This window comes from Mandrillus leucophaeus, unplaced genomic scaffold, assembly GCF_000951045.1.
Source record: "Mandrillus leucophaeus isolate KB7577 unplaced genomic scaffold, Mleu.le_1.0 Scaffold225, whole genome shotgun sequence".
NCBI lineage: Eukaryota > Metazoa > Chordata > Mammalia > Primates > Cercopithecidae > Mandrillus > Mandrillus leucophaeus.
Genome location: NW_012102310.1, coordinates 2,654,846 through 2,664,383, shown reverse-complemented (window position 1 = coordinate 2,664,383; position 9,538 = coordinate 2,654,846). Strand labels below are relative to the sequence as shown.

General features: G+C 38.9%; 1 long non-coding RNA gene across 1 annotated transcript in view; it reads right to left on the bottom strand.

Annotated features, from left to right (window-relative positions):
• Positions 1 to 4,690: 4,690 nt before the first annotated feature.
• LOC105540694 overlaps positions 4,691 to 9,538 on the bottom strand; it is a 10,439-nt gene continuing 5,591 nt past the window's right edge. Inside the window, exon 2 of the long non-coding RNA XR_001006239.1 lies at positions 4,691 to 5,004. This is a non-coding gene — a long non-coding RNA (uncharacterized LOC105540694). The remainder of the gene's footprint in view (positions 5,005 to 9,538) is intronic.

The following is a 9,538-nucleotide window of genomic DNA, read 5'->3' as shown; positions in this document are numbered from 1 at the left end:
TGAGGCCACAAGAGTGCAGAGAGGTTAAGAAACTTGGCCAAGATCACAAAAGGGAGCCCATCACAGGATTGTTGCCCCAGTGGGCTTTGCTGCTGCATCTACTGGCCACACTCAGCACTGACTTAAGGCGAACACTGCCATAGATGAGAACTAAACGCTGCATTTAAACCTGCAGCACTGCATTCAGGATCTCTAATTTTACTATAAACATCTCAACATCATTCTGAATAATCTCTCACAAAGGAAAGAAAAATTTAGGTATACATGTTATATACTTCAATCAAGTCCATCATAAAGATGTTATTTGGGTCTATTGATATTCACTACAATTCCATGATGATGATTTATATTTTACAGATGAAGACAGCAAGGCACAGAGATGATAAATGTCTTACTTGTGGTGACAGAACTAATAACTTGTGGAGTCAAGACCCAAACACTGGTAATCCAGCACCAGAGACTGTATTTTTTACCACTGTACTACACTGTCTCTTAATCACCTTTTTTGTTTGTTTCCAAATAACAGGGCTAATAAAACATTGTAATAATAGTGAAAACATTCTTAAATATGCTGCCATTTAAATCTAGACCTAATAATTGTCATAAGTCTCTGAATAATTTTAAAGTATACATATTTATAGATTTATCAGACTGTATACCCATGTTAACTTTATGATGATCTGCAAAGCAAACTAGGTAAGTCACATTTACGTAAAATAAACAGTTTTCCCCATGATACAGTTTGGCTGTGTCCCCACCCAAATCTCATCTTGAATTGTAGTTCCCATAATCCTAGTGGCATGGGAGGGACCAAGTGGAGATAACTGAATAACGGGCGCAGCTTCCGCCTTGCTACTGTTCTCATGATAGTGAGTGAGTTCTCATGAAATCTGATGGTTTTCTAAGGGGCTTTCCCTTTTGTTCAGCACTCACTTATCTTCCTGCCATCATGTGAAGAAGGATGTGTTTGCTTCTCTTTCCACCATGATTGTAAGTTTCCTAAGGCCTCCCCAGCCATGCTGAACTGAGAGTCAATTAAACCTCTTTCCTTTATAAATTACCCCACAATTTCTAAATAATAAAGAAGGCTGCTTTTAAAAACTATTTAACTTTGCTCAAGGAATTGTTAGTAGGTGGAAGCTTATGAAATCAGATCCATTCAAAAATGAATACATCATGAACTATGCAATGCCAGTAAAATATGTTGGTCACATCAGTGTTTTTACATAAATGACTCTCCAAACATCTAAGCAATAGCTGCTGGTCTTAAAGGACAAGTGGGACAGGTGAGCCACATAAGAACTTCTCTGCTTCTTCCCAGCTGTTATGGCATTTATCCTCTCTTCGACCTCAGGATATCAGATCAGAGGTTCAAGTAGATAGGGCATTAAAGGGAGTACTTTACAACCAACTTATAGTAATTAATAATTATCAAACAACAAGGGCTATTTTTCTTGGATAGTGTTAAGTAATGGGGAACAATGGGTGGAATCCGAGCAGAGGAATGGCATGACAGTACTGGAGATGAGGTGCAGCAAGACTAAAAGTCAGGACATCCTGTTGAAGAACAATGTGGGCTTCAAGGCCTTAACTCTGATGGTGGTGGGACTGGGAAAGAGAGATCCCGAGTAGTCAGAAATGAGAAAAGCTCATGACTACCTGGATACAGGAGTAGAAAAGAGGGCAATTTAAAAATTCAAGGTTTCCTTCCATATAATCCTTCCATCTGTTACTCCCACTCTCAACATCAATTTTAAGAATACCTTTTTCAAGTGTCCACCTCATATGCTACCTCCATCTGAACTGCTTCAAAATATTAAAAGAAATTATGCTTATTGCTTGAGTTACATGGCTGTTGACATGCTGCCCAGATGAACAAAAATATTTTATTTGGCTCACTTTACCATGAAATAGAATGATGTTTCAAAAACATTCCCTTTAAATTATCCTAGTGTTACAAAGACAAAAAAAAGAAAAGTCACTTCAGTTTTAACATATGAACAATATTAAAATGACATATGAAGAATATTAAAATACATGTGTAACAGTCACCATTTGGAAATGATAGCAAATGAAGGGGTGTATGATGAACAATTCAAAAACATCAAGCTTTAACTAAGAAAAAAAAAACAAAATAATATCAGTGTTCTCTTATTTCACTGTAATCAGAATTATCTTATTCTTTACCATACTTCTCTAAAAGAAATAAATAGTACCACATAGCAGTTAGGGGCATAATAAATAGACACTTTCAATTACTCTGGAGAAATGACTTAAATAGGGATTTTTTTAAGAGGCATTATTTGGCAAAAGTCTTAACTGCAGTGATTTTTACTGGAAAGACTTCATGGGCTCCCCACAGCTTAGGTGAGAGAATTTGATCCCAAACCCCAAGCCAAAATTCTTATAAATCGACACTCACCAAATAAGATCACTCAGCTCCTGCTAAGCCATAACTTGTTTAAGGTTGAATATAACAAACATCTCATCTCACATACATAGGCTCTGTTACTAAGAAATTTGTAACAAGAAGTAAAATTGGAGGAGGGATGACCACAGGTTTCTAGGGTTTCCAAAGCATGTCATTTGTAAATTGTTTCTCATAAAAGCCATCTTGAAATTAATACGGTAGCCCACACTATTCCTTTCATGAGAAAGACCATGAAGCAGGCAGTCGACGCCTACCACCACTCCGAGAATATTAATGCTTACAAACAAGGTAGCAATTGTCATGTGACTTTGTGCTTCTACTCATACTTGTCCTGATATCTGCAATGTTCTCTTGTTTGTTCTCTCTTGACCCTTGAAAATCAGTTCAGTTTCTGCCTTCTCCTTGAACCTATCCCTAATACGGCAATTTGTTATCAGTACTGGAATTAATCTCCCGGAAGCTTACTTTTTTGTCCCTTTACCTTCTTTTGTCCCCTCCCTTCTCCTACTTCTTCACCTTAATGCCTCCTAGGAAGACATCTGTCTGCCTAACATCCAAGCCCTTTTACAATTAGGATTCCAGTCTTTGTTTAGGAGACTTCCTAGCACTGTACATTGTCATGGGAAACAGTGTCTCCCAGGAAGGAAGCCAAAGGAGTAATATCTTTATTACCCTGTTCAGGACAGACAGAGGCAACATATGGGCAAAGTCCAGGTCAATCTGAGGCTCTCTGAGAGTCTTTTCAAATACTGAACAAGTGATATCATGCTTAATACTTGGAGCACAGCATGGAGGCATGAGGACTACAAGATGTTCACTGTAGTTGCCCTGTTGTGTGCCTGCGGCTCCTGTCTATTTTCCAAGTCTGAACCTCCAGCTTTCCATGGATTCACTGACCTGCATTATTCTGATTAATTCTCATTTTGCTTTTGTGAGTCAGCTTCTGTGATTTAATGCTCAGATCCCTGACTGATACTTTCCCCAATGTCAACTGTACCCAAATTCTTCCTTCCAATTTATTGCTTATCCAGCCGCACAGGAACCTTAGAAAACACAAAATTCTAATTCACAGAACTGCTTCAGTGACCAAAGGGCTGAATCTGGTGTGGACTGAGTTCCACTGCTGACTCTTACCTATACTCAGATCCTGGCTTTAATGAGGGTCTAATCTGATCCTCCAATCATGATGTGCTGTTATTCAGAATGACAATCACAGATTGACAGGAGAGGTAAAGAACTATCCTGCCCCTCTCTCCAAGCCAGTGAAGTGCCCTAATAGACTTTTCCCTGCCCTACCCAAAGCAACAGACTTTTAAAATCTCTCTGCCAGATTTGCGTCTTCAATGAACTTATTCTAGGCTGATTTTCACAGACTTTCAATCTCTTTTAGTTTCCCTTTGACTTTTGGTTGCCTTCTTTCCAGATTCTCCCTCTTTTCATTGATAATTCTATTGTACATTCTACATGACTTTGATGTGAGTTTTTCTTAAAGATATCATTGAAGTCTGTTCTGAGTCCAGTGTTCTAAACCATCCGGCAACCAGCGAGGTCCAGCAGGATCAGTTTGCCTTATCTAGGGGAGAGGGGACATCATATCTGCAGCTAAAGAGAGTGCCTGTGTTGGGATTAGTGGAACTGCTGTCCTCTTTAGCACGATCACAGCTACTGAGTGCTGTTACTGAGTGGCAGGTCCTAACCTAAGCCCTTTGGGTACATAGTCTTATTTGTTCCTCAGAAAGTCTCTATTAAATTAGCATTATTGCTTATCATTTATTGATGAAAAACCTGAAGGTCAGAGTCATTACATATTCACACAAGTTGGTATCACTAGGGGGAGGCAGAGTCATGATGGAAATCTATTACTTTGATCCCAAAGTCTGTGCTTTTACCCACTATAATTTTACCCCCTTCCCTGACACACACGCCCATGAAAAAGTCACCAACTTTTATGCTAGTAAGTAAGCCCTGCATGATTTCCCTCTATCTGCCTTTCTGAGTCATCTCTCCCTGTGTCCCCACTCACTTCAGTCACATAGAATCTGCACTCCAGGCATATTAAATTGTATGTATCTGCAAAGAAGCAATACACTTACATGGCCATCCTTTCTTTAAATGTAGTTTCCTCTAAGTAAAATATTCTCACTGTTATAAACTCCATTTCCAGTCCTATTCATTCCATGTGACCCAGATTAAATATTACCTTTTCCATGAAGCCTGCCCCATTTCCCCATTTGGAAATAACTGACCCCTTTACTTTAATTCTCATATCACTTTATTTACTCTCTACATAGCCAAATCCCCCCTCATCTCCAGCTAAATGTTAGTTCCTTGGAGGTTCCCACTGTGATCTTCTCTTCTCCACATGCCCTCTGTGTACCACACCCTTCCATGGTAGGTTTAACTGTTGGATTCACTTAAGTGAACTTCTGCCTGGTCATATTTCCAGCACATCTTGTGGGAAGAGAATGTGGCTGCCAGATACTGGCAATCAGAGGCCACCAAATCTGCACTTGCTCCTCATCTTTCACAGTCGCAGTCTCCGTGTACTCCATCTGGGAGGCTCCCTGCTGGATCTGGGAAGGTCATATGCTTACATTTTACAAATACAAAGGAGAGTACTCACAGTTCTAATAAGCAAAACATCAAACAGCAAACTGGAATCTATAGCCAGTACTGGTGTTAATCAGCACCTTTTAAATGGCATTCTTAATACTACAAATTGTAAAAAGAAAAAGCAATAATATATAGAGTTGATGGTACAAATGAATTTTAAAAATATGTTTCAAGATGCTTGTGATGAGATGCCAAACAACGTAATGAGAAAAACAATTGCTAAGGAACTGTTTCTTCCCATGCTCCCTCCCAACTTCAACTCACACCCCTGAGAGCCTGTAAACACAGCCTGCGACATTGCATCAGCATATGTTCAATTTTCACACTAAGAGGAAGGGAAAGATAACTTTGCAAAGGAAAAGAGAAAAAAAAATAAAGTATTCTTTCAAATGTGAAAATCCCAAATAAGTAGTAAATATTCTAGTATAATAGCAACATGTTTCCCCCGCCCCCCACCACCACCATCCATTGCATATGGATACTACTTCAAGCTCACTAGGATTTTCTTAGACTTTCCCATTAAAAGTGAGATGATCCCTTTGGAAAAGATATAGCTATGAAAGACTCAGGGTATGCAGAGGATAAAAACTGTGTAAAAAGATTTGAACTGTTGCCTATGTGCCTCTGTGCAAAGTAAACTACCAGCTTACAGGCTGTTTGCTCAAACAGGGAATCCAAGTTCTTCCTAGGACAAGTCACATCATGACCATAACTGGTCAAATTCATGAAATTAAGCATTAATTCATGAAGCAAGTTTTTAATTTTAAATTTTTATTTGAATCATAAGCTTTCCTAGCTAATGTGATCATGATTATTATGTGGTCTAATCCATTTTCAATTTTTTAAAAGAAATGGGAGACCTACATCAAAAGAAAAAAAGGAAGGAAGAAATAGAGGGAGGGAGGGAAGAAGAAAAGAAGGAAGGGAAGGGAAAGGAAGGGAAGGGGAGGGGAGGAGCGGGGAGAGGAGGTGAGGGAGGGGTGAGGGGAGGAGAGGGAAGGAATTTCATGAGGAATCTCAATGTGCTGCTTTGGTTGAAGTTAAGATAGGGACCCAGAGCTCTGTAACACGAGAATGCCTACCTCTATCAACAAACTGCTCCAGACGTGACTCTTGTCAGGAGACTCTTAGGAATCTAAGAAAACTATTACTAATAATATTGCTTTAGTTTGGCAAATGAAGAATGTGGCACATATATCTTTAGAGTGGCTTCAAGTGATCTTCTCCTCCTGCTATTTATATCCTCATGTAAATGCTCCCCATTCAGTAAGAATGGGACATGGGACTTGTTTCTAATCAATAGACTATAGCAAAAGTGATGCAGTGTCACTCCCATGATTATTTTATATTCCAGAAAACTTGTTCTTGCTAGCCAAACACTTGCCCTAGTCACTGTCTCTTCTCTTTCTCTCTTTGAAGAAGCAGATGCCATGAATTCACTAAATATTGCCAAGAACCATGCTTGTGGACACAAAGTTGCTTCCCTAATTGCACTTCCAGATTATAAACCAGAAGTGTGTGGGACAGGCCTCAATCAATTTAAGATGTGTATTTTGCTAAGGTTAAGGACATGCCCATGACACAGCCTCAGGAGGTCCTGATGACATGTGCCCGAGGTGGTCGGGCACATCTTGGTTTTATACATTTTAGGGAGACATAAGACATTTGTCAATACATGTAAGTGTATATTGGTTCTGTCTGGAAAGGCAGGACAATCAAAGCACGGGGTGGGGAGGTTCCAGGTCATAGGTAGATTTAAAGACTTTCTGCTTGGCAATTGGTTGAAAGAGTTATTGTCCATAGAAAGGAATGTCTGGGTTCTGATAAAGGGTTGTAGATACCAAGACTTAACCAAGCAGATGATGCATCCAGGTAGCAGGCTTCAGGGAGAATAGATTGTAAATGTTTCTTGTCAGACTTAAAGAGCGTTTTATCCAGAATTCCAAAAGGGAGGAGGGTATAAAGAGGCATGTTCTATCCCCTATTCTCATCACAGCCTGAATTACTTTTTTCAGGCTAACTTCGGAATGCCCTTGGCTGAGAAAAGAGGTCCATTCAGACGGTTGGGAGGCCTCAAAATCTTATTTTTTGGGTTTACAAGGTGCAAACTTGGTCCTGGTCAACACCTTAATTGCAGCCTTGTGAGATCCTTAGCAGACTTCTAACCCACAGAAACCATGAAACAAATAAACCTGTGTTGTTTTAAGCCAATAAATGTGTGGTCATTGTTATGCCGCACAGACAACGAATAACAGGCAACCAACACCTAGGAAGTATACTTCAGCCAGAGCCAAGGATGCAACCGCTCCTCATGGATACAATTCTCAATTTCCATGCTGCCTCCCAGGAAAAGAATTGTAACCAAAACAGCCTTAAACCTTCCCTCGGCTTGGCTAAATTTTAGTCAAGTTTCTTCCCCTATAAGCCTCTGACCTCCCTTTTCTTAGAGAATTTACTTAAGAAAACTTCCTTTGCAGTGTAAAGCTTTTCCTGATCACGTGCCAGTTTTACAAGCCAGGAACCTTTGTGAAGCGCCTGGGAACCATCCCTTTGTAAGGCAATCATCAGGAAAGATAAGGCCCCTATCACAGTCCCTGTGGGGGGTTGGGGACCCAGGAGCCTAACTTCAATAACTTGCCTCGTAGCAAATACACTGACAAACCTTCTCACCAACTTGCTTCAGGACTTTTCCACTAGCTCGCCTGAGCTTAAAACCTCTCCTGCCTTTTGTTTCAGTGGGGTTGAAACAATCTATTCTGTATAAACTTGACCTTTATTGCAATAAGTCTTGACCCTTATTGCAATCATTTTGAATAAAATCTATCTTGCTTGTTGAGTATTTTGACATTTGAAATAATCAAAATAATGAGAAGTTGATTTATAAGAAGATTTTAACATATTGAGGTTCTTAAAAAGAGGGTTCAATAGGGGGAAATAAAATGGCTCTTGCCTAACATGTGAGGGCTCTGGATAAAGGGGTACAAAAATGCTCCACTTGTCCTCGGGATTACTGGCTTTAAGACCAGGGAGAGTGCCACAGAAAATCTCAATGACTAGGTATTGTCTACTGCACAAACATACTCTGCTCACTTGTGTGCCTTGCTCCACTTCCTCTGCAACTTTGTCTGACAAACCCCACATGGCTGAAATCTAGAAATTCAGTAAGTAGAACCTGAAATAAGATAGAAACAATAAAAGGAAAAAAAAACTACACAAAATACAAAATCAAAACACTGCATTCCAAAGAAACTATCAAACAGGAGAAGCAAGCGGGCATGTCATAATGAGACATGTACCAATAATATGCACTGTGCCTTCCACAGGCATTGCTTCTTGTAGCTATTCAACCTTTTAAGATGCAAAGAGGCTGGAACAAGTTTAAACGAACACGCTGCCCCTTTCATATCAAATAATTGAAAACCACTGACAACGCAGGCCTCCCCTGCTTCTCCTATCTGCTTATTTGGCTGACAGAGAAAGAAAAGAACTTGCTTGTTGATGAAGGAAGAAGCTGGGTGGGATGACAGTAAAATCTAGAATTATAACCAAGCTGGCCCAAGGTGTCCTGAAGGATATAAATATACAGTTTAATCAGAGTGCCATTTGTTTTAGTGTTTAAATTATTTCAATTATTGGAATGTATAATTTTTAAATTATAGAAATAAGTTTTAAAACCTGAAAAAAAGAAAAAGGAAAACGATGATGCATTACCACATGTGTTTGCTCAGTTCCATGAGGGAACCATTCATACTTCATTCACATTGAACTTCATGTAGTTGTACAACATGGTGGCCTACCTGTTAGTTCTTACTAACAGTTTAAAGAAGTTGCAATTTCTCTTCTTCAGCAGTCCTAGATGACCTGAATATATATAAGCTATATAGAATTCAGTTTTGGAATATGTCCATTTTACTGGGATGGTTGGTTTTATACCATTTGAGATGTTATTTTAGTGTTAGCTTCACCCAACTGATGTGCAGAAGCCAAAAATTTAATTTATACCCTTTGGGTGAGATTTTTCAGTGTTGTGACAAAATTTCAAACCCAAACCACAAATCTCAGTGGTTTCATAATATCTATCCCAAACCAATATTTGTAGCGGAAACAAGAAATATGACAGATTGCCACAAAAGTGTCATTACAAAACAAAATTTAAGTATGGATGCCAATAATTTATTTTCACATTTACAGAGTGGCACAAGGCTTGCAAGTAAGACTTTTTTTTAATTTATATTTTCAAATTCCATTAATGTGTTTTCCTTAATAACTTGAGAAAATTACAAATTCCAACACACACATTACATACCACAACTTGGTCATTTGAGACATTCAATCTCAAAAATCACTAAACGAACGGATTCAGTTTCTTTTTGTCCCAAAGACAATACTTATCCTCTGATTTTTCAAATTGCATAAATATTCTGCCTTTTACCAAAGAGAATACTTGATGTTTTACAATTAAGTGAACATTTATTAGTGACATTTATTAGTGAG